At 47.6% G+C, this 15,621-nt stretch overlaps 1 long non-coding RNA gene across 1 annotated transcript; it reads right to left on the bottom strand.

Annotated features, from left to right (window-relative positions):
• Positions 1 to 801: 801 nt before the first annotated feature.
• LOC308649997 lies at positions 802 to 12,807 on the bottom strand. Its single transcript, XR_014022207.1, has 3 exons — positions 12,681 to 12,807; positions 9,958 to 10,070; positions 802 to 938 (listed from the first exon to the last, which is right to left on the bottom strand). It is a non-coding gene; the product is annotated as an uncharacterized lncRNA (long non-coding RNA).
• Positions 12,808 to 15,621: the final 2,814 nt, after the last annotated feature.

The raw sequence follows: 15,621 nt of genomic DNA, 5'->3' as shown, positions 1-15,621 counted from the left end.
CCCAAATATTAACACCTTGGCCATACTACTCTCTGGTCCGGCTCTGCGTTAGTCAACTTTTCATTGCTGTGACCAAAATACCTGACAAGCACAGCTCAGAGGAGGAAATGCTTTATTTGAGCTCACAGTTTCAGAGGTCAGTCCATGGGCAGCTGATTCCATTGCTCAGGGCACCATGGTGGAGGGGTGGTGGTGGAGGAAGGCTGCTCAGTTCCTAGCAGCCAGGAAGCTGAACAAGACAGACAGGAAGGGGCCAGGACAGGAACAGCCTCCCAGGGACAGGCTCGGCGGTCCAAGCTACACCCACAGCCCTTTTCCATATTTGGAGAAAGGCTCTCGTTAAGTTGCCCATTCTGGCCTCAAACTTGTGATCCTCCCGCCTTAGCCTCCTGAGTAGCTGGGATTAGAGGAGCGTGCCACAGCATCCAGCTCTGCAGCTTGCTTTAAAAGCAGCAAAAGTTTGAAAAAAAACTTACATGTGTAACATGTAAGAGATTGGTTTAAAAATTATTGGTATATACAGCTGTTAGGTGAAACAGAAACCAGAGATTAATATGGGAATAGTAGCTATAAATTTAACATACAAGTATGTTCTTGGCATCTCGAGAAGTCACAATATTATCACAAAGTGGAATGTTATGTTCTGATCTCATTTATTAGAGAAATATATTTTAAATATGCTGACATAAACAAAAATATCTGAAAGGATTTTATAGAACTCCCCCCCCCTCGGTGAAGAGGATCAAACCCAGGGCCCCTGAGTATTTCAGTCAACTTTTTCACTGCTGGGACCAAAAGACCTGACAAGAACAATTTTAAGGAGGAAAAGTCAATTTGGGGCTCACGGTGTCCGAGGATTCAGTCCATAGATGGTCCCCTCCGTTCCTTCTGATGTGAGGCAGAACATCTTGGCAGAAGCGTGTGGCCAGGGAAGGCAGCTGGAGACATGGCACCGGGAAGAGAGAGAGAACTCTGCTCAAAAGGACAAAACATAAACCCCAAAGATGCCTAGTGGCCCACCTCCTCCCGCCACCACCTCTCTGCCTACAGTTACCACCCAGTTAATCCCTGCCAGTGGATTAACACTCTGATGAGGTTAAACTCTCATAACCCAATCATTTCACCTCTAAACCCTTTTGCCTTGACTCACACATGAGCTGTAGGGAGACACCTCGTACCTAAACCATAACACTACGCAAGCTCTAAGCTCTCTACCACTGAGCTACATCCTCTGCACTACATTTTTCCCCCCTTGGTGGTGGTGGTGCTGGGGATGCCCTAGAGAACTTGAACTTGCCTTGTCTTTTTTTTTTTTTTTTTCTCTTTTTTGGTATCAGGATTGAACCCACGGGTGCTTAACCACTGAGCCACATCCCCAGCCCTTTTTATTTTTTATTTTGAGACAGGGTCTGGCTAAGTTACCTAGGGTCTCATGAAGTTACTAAGGCTTTGAACTTGCCATCCTGAGATAATAAACTTACAAAGACAAAAGGTTTACAAAGACATTTTCAGGGGTTTCAGTGCATGATTCATTGGCCCTGGTGCCTTGGGACCTGGGGTGAGGCTGAATATTATGGTGGGGAGCTCATTGTGAAGCAAAAATCCACTCACTTCATGGCCAGGATGCAAAAAGAAGGAAGAGGAGACCAGGGTCCCAGAGTCCCCTTCAAGGGCATGCTCTAATGACCCAGGGACCCCCCCACTAGGCCCCACCTCTGAAAGTTCCCATAATCTCCCAATAGCAGCAAGCCGGGGCTCAGCCTTTAACACATTGAGTTTGGGAGACATTTAAAGTCCAAACTATATAGCATCTCCGTCAAATGCTGTTGAGAGAAGCCAACTCCTTCCGAACAGCCATCCCCCTGCTTCCGAATGCAGACCCCTTGACATCCATCTCCCACACCCAGAACACAGTCACATCTCCTTGCTCTTACTACATGACCAGAGAAGACCCTGGAAAGTGCAGGGTTAGTGTCTTACACCCCCGTGGTGGGTTATAAGGTGTCCCTCTTAAAGATAGGCCCACATTGACTAATCATGTGTGAACGTGACTTGGGAAAAGCATCTTCGCCACATGTAACTGGGATAAAGATGAGATCATCCGGGGTCATCTGGCTGAACTCTGAATACAGAAACAAGTGTCCTTGTAAGAGATGGGAGAAGAGACCATGTAGGCAGAGAAGGACAGGCGAAGGTGGAGGCAGAGACTGGAGTGACGCAGCCACAAGCTAGGGAACACCCACAGTCGCCAAAATCTGGATGAGGTGAGAAAAGACCCTTCAGGGAGCACGGTCCCATGACACCTTGGTTTTGCCCTTCTGGCTTCCAGAACGGTGAGGAAATGAATTTCTGTGGTTTAAAGCCACCAAGTTTGTGTTAATTTGTTTCACAGACAGGGGAGGGAGGAAGAAGTGTTTATATGATTATTTCTTTGGTTCTTTAACCTTTGGTTCAGAAAGAATGACTAGGTCATTAAAATCATCTCCTTTTTGGTGGTTGTTGCTGGTGGTGGTGGTGCTAGAGATTGAACCCAGGGCCTGGCACATGCTAGGCAGCCACATCCCCAGCCCATTAAAATATTCTTCTGAAACCTGGTTCCAGGATCCAAATTTGAATTCTTCCACCAAAATGACACAGTGATCCATTAGCCCTGATTGAAGAAATAAAAGTGGAGATAAAGGCCACAGACTCTCCCTTCCAATGTCTTTATGGAGAACCAAGGACCCCCGCCCTCCCCCATGCTCAGCTCCTTACTCCTCCCAGAGCAGTTCAGTTTTCATATTTTTGCACAGACATTGCCAAACACAGACAATAAGAGCTTTCAAGGAACTAGACAGACTTGAGAGGTTGAAAATTTTGACCAATTTCTCCCTCATCTGTTCTAAAAGATCCACTTCTTTAGCAATGGCACAATGGCACTCACCCTAATCACAGCTACTCTGGAGGCTGAGGCAGGAGGATCCCAAGTTTGAAGCCAGGCTGGGCAAGTTGGTGATATCCTTTCCCAAATAGGGGGCTGGAGGGTGTGGTTCAGTGGTGTAGCACTTGACCAGCTCGCACAAGCTCCTGGGTTCTATCCCTAGTACCACAAAAAATGGCCCATGGGCCCTAGTGATCCAGGCTCCGTCCACCCCTCCAGCCTCAGGCCCACTCGCCCTATGTGCATCTCTGTCCAGCCCTTTTGTTCCTCTGGAATTCCAGAAAGGCCACCCCTGAAAGGCCCTCTCTGTCCTTGCTGGTGACCTTCATCTTCCCTGACTCATATTTCGGGTCTCAGTGCAAAAGTTTAATGCTCCTCTCTGGGTCTATAAATGGGACTCCATGTATCTGTCTCCTGCTGCTTTTTGCAAATGTCTCCCAAAGGCCGGTGTGTTAAATGCCTGGCCACCAGCCTGTGATACTACAGGAGGTGGGGGGCTCTCTAGGAGGTGGGGCCTGGTGGGAGGAGCATAAGTCATTGCAGGGGTGCTTGAACGGAATATTGGGAGCCCGCCCTTCCTCTTTTCCCTTAGGGGCTGCCATGAGGTGAACAGCTTTGCTCCGACATGGGCTCACCACCATGATGCACGATGCCACCACAGGCCCCAGGGCCAACCAACCATGGGCTTCCACCCTGGAAACCAGGAGCCAGGAGAAACTCTTCCCCCTTGTAAACTGATTCTCTCAGGTATACGATCACAGTGCTGGAGAGCTGGCTGACTCACGTCCATCATAAAATGTTCCCCTGGCCTTGGAGCAGACATCAGCTGTGTATTTCCCCTTGTGGACTCGGAGCTAGAAGAGTCAATTTTGGGGAAAGAGAGAGGAAAGAGAAAGGCAAAAACATAAAGATTCAAGTGGCGAGGAAGAGAGGAGGCTCCTGACGGGGAGTGGCTGGTTCTTGTGCCCCAAAGGGGGGGCCATGAGGCCCTTGAGATCGTAGCCACAGACCCACCTCCCCCTGGAGCCGGGCTTCTGTGACTTGCTGCCCAAGGAGTCGTAAGAGCATGTCCCCACCTGGCTGTGAACTCTGAGGATGAAGTGGCAGGGGCTGGCCAGGTCACCTAAACACATGTGTGAATAGTAACAGTGACCAAACACCTGAGAATCCTCAGACATCGGCAAGAGGCGGTTTGTTGGGAGAAAGTTCTGGGTTAAGAGTCAAAGTCTGCATAATGATTTTGGCTCTAAATAATTGACCATAGACAATTTATTGAACCCCTCTGGGCCTCTATTTGCTCCTAAAAAGACCATAACCAAACATTAAATGGTTGGGATGCTTTGGAAAGACTCTTTTATTATTCTACCTGTGTTCCCTTTGTTTTGTAATTTTTTTTTTCTGAAACAAACTACATATTCTGTGAGATAACCAATGTTATGACACATAGGAAATATCATCCCACCAAGAACAAAAAAACAAAAACTTCCCATTTCAGTGACCTCCTGTCTTCTTCCCACAGATAAATGGTGTGCAGTTTCCATTAGATTTCTGTCGAATATTGAAAAGAGTTTGAGGATTCCCATTAGTAGATTTAAGGTGCCAGAAGGCTCCAAGTCTCCCATGTTGAAAATATCCTCCTTAGGCAAGGGTGTGGCTCACTGATAGACCCAGGCACATAGCCCTGGGTTCAATCCCCAGCACCATTAAAAAAAAAGAAAAAAAAATCACGGTACTTGATGACTGATGAGCTCTAAAATTAAATTATTCTAATAGCTTAATGATGCCTGCAGATTCATACCAATACATGGCACAAAGGAAGCAGGTTTTACACACGGGGGGAACTAAAAAGAAAGGCAGGCTTCGCTGAGTCCTGAACAGCTTGAGCGTTAAATACCACTTTCTTTCTTTTTGGTTTGGTTGATGGGTTGGTTGTTGTTTTGATTTTTGGGTTTTTTTTATTTTTGGTTCTGTTTTGTGCATGGTCAGCAAATACTCTACCACTGAGCCGCATCCCCAGCTCCATCAATGGATCACTCTATCTATCTATCTATCTATCTATCTATCTATCTTTGAGACAGGGTCTTGCTAAGTTGCTGAGACTGGCCTCAAACTTGCTATCCTCCTGTCTCAGCCTCCTGACTTTGTTGGTATACCACCACCGTGCTTGGCTTGCATACCACTTTGAAAGACAAATACCCTGGTGGTCCTGGTAACATCTGCAGGCCAGTAAACTCTTCTCCTATCTCTATCTAACAAAAATTGACTAATAATGTTATTGAGTGTCTCCTCTGTGTATACTAATTGTACACAGTGTATATTTTGTATCTTCACCACCTCCCTGTCCCAGACACTTACATGGTAGTATCTTAGATCTTGCAGGTTACTGTAACAAAAATATTCCTAGACTGGATAGCTTAAACCATGAATTTTATTTTTTTCCCTTAAATTCTGAAGATTTTAAGTCAAAAATTAAGGCTCTGGCAGACTCAGTGTCTGGTTCATGTCTTGCATAACTTCAGATAAGAGGCAAAGGAACTCTCCAGGGTCTCCTTTATAAGGCTACCATGTTAGTCTAAATGCTGCTATAACCCATTAGGATACACTGAAGTGTTCATAAACAACAGAAATGCATTGTTAATAGTTCTGGAGACTGGAAAGTCCAAGATGGAGGCACCAGTAGATTTGGTGTTGGCCATGGCTTTCTGCTTCTTTGATGGCACCTATGGCCCTGTCTTCAGTGGTGGAAGGGGCAAGCAAGTCCCCTCAGGGCTCCGCACCCTGAAGTGTGATTGATCCCAGGGGTGCTCTACCACTGAGCTGCATCCCCAGTCCTTTTTATTTTTTATTTCTAAACAGTCTTGCTAAATTGCCCAGGCAGGACTGGAACCTGCAATCCTCCTGCCTGAGCCTCCTGGGTTGCTGGGATTACAAGTATGTGCCACCAGATTCAGTACTGAGGGCTTTTTTTTTTTTTTCCTACTGGGGATTGAACTCAGGGACACTCAACCACTGAGCCACATTCCCAGCCCTATTTTGGATTTTATTCAGAGACAGTGTCTCACTGAGTTGCTTAGAGCCTCCCTTTCACTGGGGCTGTCTGTGAACCCTCAATCCTCCTATCTCACCCTCTCAAGCCACTAGGATTACAGACTTGCAAAACCACACCCCGGTGAGGTCTGTTTTAAAAAGGCATGAACCTAACTCAAAAGGGCTCTGCCCTTGGGACCTAATCAGCTATCAAACACTCCGCCACCTAATACCATCATATCAGGGGTTAGGATTTCAACTTATGAGTTCTGGGGGGACACAACCTGCAGCCTGTAGCAGGTAAGTACTGATATTACTTCACCTCGTTTTGCAGATGAGGAAGCTGACGCAGAGTTGGGACCATACCCGGGCTGTTGAATTTCAGCCCTGAGCTCCTAACCTTCATGCTACAATGTTATCATGGCCATCTCCATTGGCCATAAAATGCCGATGTTTGAAACCATGGTGTCATCTGTATTGATTTGCTATTATTCCATACAAATTGCCATGAACTTGGCATTTCTTCTCACAGTTCCAAAGGCTACTAAGTCCAGAATCAAGGTGACAGCACAGTTGGTTCCTCCTGGAGCTTTCGATGAAGAATCTACTCCATGCCTCTCTTCTAAATTTTGGTGGCTCTCAGCAATTGTCGGTGTTCGAGGCTTGCAGCTGTATCTCTCTAAACTCCTCCTCTGTGTACCCATGCTTTTCTCCCTTCATGTCTCTGTGTCTTCTTTTGGGTGTATTATAAGGACTTCTTTCATTGGATTTAGGGCCCACCCAATCCAGGGTGATCTCATCTTAGGATCCTTACCTCAGTTACATCCGCAAAGACCCTTTTTCCAAACAAGGCCACATTCACAGGTGTCAGAGGTGAGAACTTGGACATCTCTTTTTGGAGGGATACAGTTCCACTCGCTCCAAAACCTCACAACTTCTATCTCAACATTTTAATGAGTCATATTTCCACATAGGTCCATGGTTCACTGGTGGATAGTGGTAACTCCTGTGTTCCAAACTTGGTCCAACTAAAATTTATCATTCCAATGATATAGATTTGACCTTTGGTCTCGCTCAGTGACACAGCACTTGGCTGGCATGCGCAAGGCCTTGGATTCGATAACCAGCAGCACAAAAATAAGAATTAGAAAGCAGGGTGCTGGGGCTGGGGTTGTGGCTCAGTGGTAGAACGCTCGCCTAGCATGTGCGGGGCCCTGGGTTCGGTTCTCAGCAGCACATAAAAATAAATAGACAAAAATAAAAAGTGTTGTGTATAACTAAAAAATAAATATAAAAGAACCCCAGGTTACTCAGAAAATATTAATGGATGGTAGAAGACAGATAAGTGTTTTTTAACTAATAATTACATTAGTTAGTATTTTTTTCCCCGTTTTGGTGGTGTTGGGGATCAAACCCAGAACCTTGCACACACTAGCAGGTGCTCTACCACGGAGCTCCATCCCAGCCTTGCTAGTATTCTGGTGGTCCAAGCATTGGGCCAGATGTCAGTCCAAAAAGGCAGGAGGCGGGGAAGGGGACAGGAAACTTGGGGTGTAGTACAGTGACAGAGCTCACACTGGCATGGATAAGGCCCTGGGTTCCAGTCTCAGCACCAAAAAGCAAAAACAAAACCGCTTCCTACCAGTCTTGGAAGATCTTGGAATGAGGGAAAATGCTGTCAGGGGCCTTCAGAGGCTTGTGGGTCACAGAGCAGAGAGCAGTTGATGCTCCCTAGGGAGGGCAGGGGAAGCTCCTGTAAAGCAGGTGACATTTGCACTGGGTCCTAAAAGATGAGTGGGGATGTTCCCCAGGAAGGAGAGCAGGAAGGGCAGCTGGGCAAAGGACGTCACAGAGCCGAGCTTCCAGTGTGGGCAAGGCTGGTCCATTCAGCAGCGAGCAGTGTGCTTGCCCCCGGCACCAGTTTCCTCCTATCAATCTGCCTCAACAACTTGCAGTGACTTTTCATTCAGACCCCAAACCTTAGTTTTATAAGCCCAGCCCTATGTCACCTGCTAAAACAACTATTTCCAGCAGCCAGGCATGGTGGGGCATCCCCACCCTGGGCCCCTCTTGCCTAGCACGTAATCCCAGTGGCTCAGGAGGCTGAGGCCGGAGGATCGCGAGTTCAAAACCAGCTTCAGCAAAAGCAAGGCACTAAGCAACTCAGCGAGGCCCTGTGTCTAAATAAAAAACAAAGTAGGGCTGGGGATATGGCTCAGTGGTCAAGTGCCCCTGAGTTCAATCCCTGGTACCAAAAAAAAAAAAAAAAAAAAAGATATTTGCAAGCACAAAGCCCATACTGCACTCTCCTGTCCCTCGGCTGTCCCTTACTGAGAATGGACACTCTGTAACAGCCTCACACAGGAATTCCCTCTAGCCCTCTCAAGTCTAAAACACTTCAGCCATGGTTTGGAAAGTGCCAAGCTTCCATACACCCACTTTACGGTTAATATCTAAAGGTAACTCTTCAGGCCCACGCACCAGGCCTGCTCATGTCCAGGGGCCTCCAGGGGATGATGACATCGCAGAAGGTCTTTCTAAAGGCTCCAGTGCTGGCCATTGTCAAGTCCAGTTGAGTAATAAGGAAAAAAAATGAGCTGGCAGTGGCACAAAGAGGAGAAGAGCCCATTATTCTTACCCACAAGTCTGAAATCCAAGAAGCCTCCAAACCAGGAGTCGTTGCATAACTCACCGGTGTCAAGACTCGACCTGAACTGATGGGAGCCTATTTATAGACTCTACCTCATTCCGTGCACCTCGCCATCCTTTGGCTGCAGAAATCATAAGACACCTGATTGAGCAATGCTGAGAGTGACCCCCCTGGGGGATGGGGGCGTTAGGTGGGCTGGTAAATCTGAGACCTGAGATGCATCTGGCCCCGGAGACTGGATGGGACTACGATGGGCCTGCGGTTGTTAGCATCCTACGGCAGCTGTTTTCAATGACTGTTCACCAGGGCTGCGTTTATTCTTAGCCTGAGCTCATTTGGGAGATGAGCCTGGTTCTAGTCACTGAAAAATCTTCACGGAGGGAAGTGGAATAAACAGCCACAGGCAGCTGAAGGCAGAAGAGTCAGCCAGCCTCGGGAGGGTGTAGGCGGCTGGCCTGATTCCTCCCCTTCCCTGGCCTCGGACTTATCACTGGGGCCCATCGGAGGCCATATATCTGCAAGGATATGGGGTGACAAGTATAGATTGAATTACACTGAAGACAAGATCTAGGAGGACATGAAATCCCCGCCTCCTGGCCCAGCCTTGCTCTCCACCAGCCATCGCCGGCCTGTAGATTCTCTGACGGCTTCATGAGGACTATTGAAATGCTCTAAAGGTCACCCGCTTGGGAGGGTGACCCCAAGACACCTCCATGTCCCCCATCAGTGCCACCCCTCACCTCTCTCTGTCCTTGACAACAGCATGTGGGGTTTTTGAAGGCAGGCCTGGTTCATCCCCCCAGTCCTCTAACTGCTAGATATGTGGGTTGGAACGATCTAATTCATTCACTTCCCTCCCTTTTTAAATGACTGTAATTGTAATAATTATCTCTGACTATTCCTTTTAGGATCGAATAATAAGATAGTTATGATAGTCCCGTGTTAGTAACATAATGAACCACAGATGTCAGCATTGTTTTTATTATTATTTTGAAGGTCAGAATACTATTTACATTGGAACACATTTTCTTGAAGATAATACTTCTCAAATTTACAATCAGGGGACACTCAGGTTTCCAAAGATTCTGCTATTAAAACGGAACGATGCTATTAAAACTCACTCTTTAGGGAAAAACACTGTCAATAACAGCTTTTTTTTTTTTCTTGATACTAAATTTACCATCGTTTGGATTTTCTTAGACATGGGGATTGGATCCTGCTTGTCTTAACAGAACCATATGAGTCAGATGAGATCTGATTAAAAATCATTAAGTATTTTATTTAGTGCTTGCTTTTCGTTACTGTGACCAAAAACCTGGCAAGAACAACCCAGGGGAGGAAAAGCTTATTTGGGGCTCACGATTTCAAAGGTCTCCGTCCAAAGACAATGGACTCCATTGCTCTGAGCCGGAGGCGAAGCAAACATCAAGGCAGAAGTGCAGGGGTAGAAGAAAGTAGCTCCGGACATGGCAACTAGGAAGCAGAGAGAGAGAGAGAGAGAGAGAGAGAGAGAGAGAGAGAGAGAGAGAGATCTGCTCACCAGGAATGAATATAAACTCCAAAGGCACACACCCTGTGGCACACCCTACCTACCTCCACCCAGTTAACCCACCAGTGGATTAACGCACTGGTTAGGTTAAGGCTCTCAAACCCATATCATCTCACCTCTGAACTTTGTTGGACTATCTCACACTTGAGCTTTTAGGGTCACCTCATGTCTAATCCATAGCCATGTTTAAAGAATAAGTCCCTTCATGGCATCTCACCAGGAGCCCCAAAAGTGTTCCGGGAAAAATACTGAGTACTGAAGAGAGGTACCTGAACAGAGCCTGGCCCCGGGCTCTAAAAGCTACGTGGCTGGTGGGGAAAGTCGGCCTCTGGTGGGTGGGTCACCAAGCCGTTGAGATAAAATTAATATTGAATCACGGATGCTGCCACCTCTGTATGAGGGTCTTATGTGGGCATCACGAAAGGGAATCATTCAATTTTTGTGGGGACAGTGGAGAGATCGAGCGCAAGAAAGGGTGAGTGGGACATAGCCCCCCACTTCCACATTTCAAAAGTGCGCTGAGATGAGTCCAGTTCTTGGATTTGCCAAATGAGATGTTCTGGAACAGGATCCAAACCCTGGAATCAGCTTGAAAATTCAAGGTTTCCCTAAGTAGGCATCCGACGGCCGGAGGGCCTAGCAGTCTGACTTAGAGCCAGACTGTAGCGCAGAGTGAACAGAGAAAGATTAACTGAGGCAGTTGGGCTGGAAAGGACAAACGAATCTGACATACCGGCACGACAGATGTGTGGGAGCCCAACCCTAATTAGCAATAAAAAAAAAATACTTATCTTCAAAATACACAAAGCACATATTTTCTGTGACAACTCATTCTACTCCTAATCTCCACATAAACATGTAGGTCACCGCTTGTGTGGGACATACTGGAGCCTCCAGTCCCTGTCTCTGATGGCCTTCCCCACCCAGCCCCCAGCGCAGGAAAGACAGCGGGTCGGGCTCATGAGGAAAAGACGCTCATTGACCACAGGAGCAACTGAACCCTCAGGACCACCTCTCCGTTCATAAACCATTCATAAAGCTGTCGATGTATGTGCAAAGAATTCAAAGGCAAGCTCATATTATATATACTTATTATTTTGCTTATTTTTCCCTTTCTGTTTTAAGGAGTAGGGCTTTTTTAACCACCATCAATACCACTTTTTTTTTTGGGGGGGGGGTACTGGGGATTGAACCCAGGGGTGCTTAATCACTGAGCCAAATCCCCAGCCCTTTTTATATTCTATGAAGACACAGAGTCTCACTGAGTTGCTTAGGGCCTTGATAAATTGCTGAGGCTGGCTTTGAACTCACAACCCTCCTGCCTCAGCCTCTCAAACCACTGGGATTAGGAGCATACACCTCTGCACCCAACCTTAACCCCTCATTTGGAAGCCAAAGAGTTCTTGCTTAGTCTGCCCTGAACTGAACAAGCTTGCTTCCAGGGAAGGACCCAGAGAGCCTCAACTCCAGGTCCATTCAATCAAGTAGATAATTAATTATTTAGAGATTCCTCTATGCCCTGAACTCTGAGGCACCATATTGGCTTCTTACCACTGTATCCCAAGCAGCAGGGAAACCCTGCCCTGATTTTGCTTTGTTTTTCTTCACAGCATGTATCATTTCCTAACTTTAAAGTGTAAATGTGTTCATTTCTAACTCCTCCACTGCTATGATGGTGACTGAGTCTTTTACTGAATTCAGTCAGCTCCAGATATACAATACCTCCTGGCACCTGGTAAGCAATCAATAAGTAACTTGAAATATGAGGGAGTGACAAGGGAATGAATAAAGTTGAATGAAAAACTGAGCAACAAAACATTCTGGACCGGGCACCATGGTGCACACCTGTAATCCCAGCAGCTCCGGAGGCTGAGGCAGGAGGGTTTCGAGTTCAAAGCCAGCCTCAGCAAAAGCGAAGCGCTAAGCAACTCAGTGAGACCCTGTCTCTAAATAAAATAGAAAATAGGGCTGGGGATGTGGCTCAGTGGTCGAGTGCCCCTGAGTTCAATCCCTGGTACCCCTCCCCCCCCAAAAAAAAATTGGGAGCTCCATGGGATTACATACAGCCAGTTTGCAGGGTGCTGTGAACAGAGAAGAAACTTCTGGCAGGTGGTTCCTGGCCGTCCCCCACTGCTGGGACCCCAGCATCTGTGGTCTTCTAAGGGTCTGCCAGGGAGGGCCCACCCCCCATTGCATGGAGAGGCAGCAGCCCACAGTTAGAACTTCAGATAAACATAAGAAAAAGTACATTCAGCCTGAGGCTCTCAGAGAGGCCTGGAGGAGTGTGTCCTCCCGCTCTGGAGGAGGAAGAAGGCTCTGGAATGACTCAGAGAACCTGGCCAGGATTTTCCGTTTTTCTCCCCTAGACACTTGTGGTTGGTGAGAGCTCTTGCTAAATCCCAACAACCTGTGCCTACAGGTTGATTGATGACGGTTCCCTGTCACTCCATTCCCCTCTACTGCCCTCTCTCTACACCACCCTGCTTCTGCAAAGTCTGCGAAGCACAGCTGCTCAATATGGGGCCAACACCTACCCCTGGAAACTCCTGCCGTGGAAGTCTGTGGGTGCCAGGATAAGCCATCCGCCTGGTCCTTCCCTCTGGCCACAGAGATTGGTTCAGTCCAGTGACATCTCTGGGGACTTCTGGGAAGGAAGCTTCCTCTTCTTTGAGTGACTCCTTCATCAACAGAGGAATCGGGAAGCTTGACGCGAGCAGTTCAGACAGTGATCTTGTGACCGTGAGATGAGCTAGCCAGGGGATAGAGCAGAACCGCGGAGGTAGAGGAGAAAAGGAAATGGGTTCTTTGCTGACACCCCTGGACCGCAGGCAGCCAGCCCCGGCTCTGGGTTTCTCAGTAGCTGTCAGCCAATATATTGTTTTAGTCACTGTTGTTGCAACTGAGAATTGCCTGATACTTGGTTTCTGATTTTTTTTTTTCCACAATTGAAAGTGAATTGGGGGAATTTGTCTTAATAAGCAAGCTCCGGGGAAAATAAATGTTGTTTCATATTCCCAGATTTTATTGTGGATAAACTATTTTAATTTTATTACTTGTTTGGAATGAAATTTTGTACACTTACATGCTTTGGAATCAGAAAGGGATCTGGAGCTTTGAAACTGAAATACTCCACTCATAACTTGACAATCAGAGATCTTAGGCCAAAATGTTCTTCAACATGCACTGGTGCTTATAAAATATCCTTTGGAAAATGGCAATATAAAGAAACTGAATGTGTCTAGGGATTAAAGCTGGTTTTATTTCCACTCTTTCTCTTTGCAGATGGAAGCCAGGGCCTCATGCCTGCTAGGCAGGCAAGTGCTCTGCCTCCGAGCTGAACCCCCCAGCCCTGCTGTGCTTTTTAAACCCTATCTCATATGCATGTTGAGGGGAATTGATGATTGACAGTTCATCTGCAGTGCTTAGCGTAACGCCTGGATCATATTAGTGCTCCATACATGGTTACTATTAATATCTAACCCTTGTGTTATAGATTACTTGCCCAAGTTAACACAGACTTCCTGTGGAAGCTCTGTGAGGTTGAACCAGAGAGAGGGCCCACTCAATAGTCACGTGGTCAAGTCAGAGAGGCTTACGAGGCGTGGTTCAGATCCTAGAGGCAAAGAATGTCAAAACCCAAACCCAAGGCTGATGGGAGAGGGCTGGGAGCAGATGCCTTGTGGGAGCCGTGGGACTGGGCCAGAATGCATCTCCCTGCCTCAGGATCCCCTGTCCTAATGGGCCCAGGCAGGGGTCTTAAGTGAAAGACCCTGTGACCCAGCCTGTTGGTGGCAGAACCTGCTTAGGCTCTGAAATCTTACTCTTCCCTCTACACCACATTCAACTTCACTCCATAAGCATTTATTTAAACATTCTCCCAAGTTACCTAAAACCATAGATTATAAGAGGCAAAGCCCCCTTTTTCCCACTTCAAAGTCAGTGATTATTTTGGGGTGGGGGAGGATGAACCAGGACTTTACTATCCCCCTGTGTATTGCTCTGATGGTTGAAATGTTCACAAAGCATGTGTTTCTCTTATCAAACACTTTTTTTGGTGGGTAGTACTTGGGATTAAACCAAGGGTGCTCTGCCACTGAGCTGCATCCCCAACCCTTTTTTATTTATTAATTTATTTTTATTTTGAGACAGGGTCTTGCTGAATTGCTGAAGCTGGCCTTGAATTTGCAATCCTCCTGCCTCAGCCTCCTGAGTTGCTGGGATTACAGCTGCGTTTGTTTCAGAAAACTGGTCCACTTGTTTCCTGAACACTGAGGAGTCCCTGCCCCTGCTAATCAGGACAAGTGGCTGACTGATGAAGATCTATTCCTTTTTGCACACACATATCCACATGCACACGCACGCACGCACATACGCGCGCACACACACACACACTCAAAGGTCTTCTGGAGCCCAAGCCCAGGCAGCGCGCCTCACTATGGCCCCTTTGAGTGTAGCCTCCCCACTCCTCCCACACCTCCCACCTCCACACACTCGCTCAGGTATGAAAACCAAACCGTCAGTTCAAACAGACCATGTCCTAAAGATCCAAAGCACCCAGGCAGGGGCAGAAGCCTGGGAACAAATATGTGTGTGTCTCCACACTCTCTCTTCTGCCGGCCAGGCCCTTTGGGTGCTCCAGCCACTGACTGTATAGCCACAGGGCCAGCCGTGCTCACCATGGTGAGGAGGGGACAGGTCATTTCACCTCCCTTCCTGGGCCTTTCCCTTCACTGGGACCTTGCTCTTATCTGCCCATCCTCTACTGCCTGGCAATTCCCCATCTCCCCAACCTTCCAGTCTCATGCCCTGCTTTCTGGAAACGTCCTAATGGGATCAACCTATCCAAACTGCAAATCAGCAGGAAGGCAGAAAGGACAGATCACGTGTCCTGGCGCTGTGCCAGGACCAGGTGTCCTCACCACCACGTTGTCCACCCCTTCCACCTGGTGGGCAGGGGTGGATTGTGGTTAACAATAGTGATAATACCTGGACGTGGTGTTGGGCACGGTGTCAGCCCAGCCTTGGGAGTTAGGTAAACCTGGACTTGACCCCAGCTCCACCACTCGGGAAAGGCATGACCCCTCTGTGACTCAGCCGCCCATCATCGTTAGAAAACGCCTGAGACAATCAACTTAAAGGAGGAAAGATTTCTTTGGACCCATAGTTTCAGTCCATGGTCAGTTGGCCTCGTTACTTTTAGGCCTTTGATGAAGCAGCACAACAAGGCAGGTCGCGTGGGGCAGGACAGAGGTATTCACCTCGTGGTGATCAGGGAGCAAAAAGAGAGAGAGAGAGAGAGGGAGGAAGGGACCAAGGTTCCCAGAAGAGCACACACCCCGGTGACGTACCTCCTCCAACAAGTCCAACCACCTCAAGTTTCCACGGCCTCCGTAGACCAGTGGGTTAAGATCCCCTCTGTTAATTCACTGATGATGTCAGAGCCCTCGTAATCCTTCCTCTGCCAAGGCCCCACCT

This window comes from Spermophilus citellus (genome assembly GCF_964194105.1).
Source record: "Spermophilus citellus genome assembly, chromosome: 5".
Taxonomy (NCBI): Eukaryota; Metazoa; Chordata; class Mammalia; order Rodentia; family Sciuridae; genus Spermophilus; species Spermophilus citellus.
This window is presented reverse-complemented; position numbering and strand designations above follow the sequence as displayed.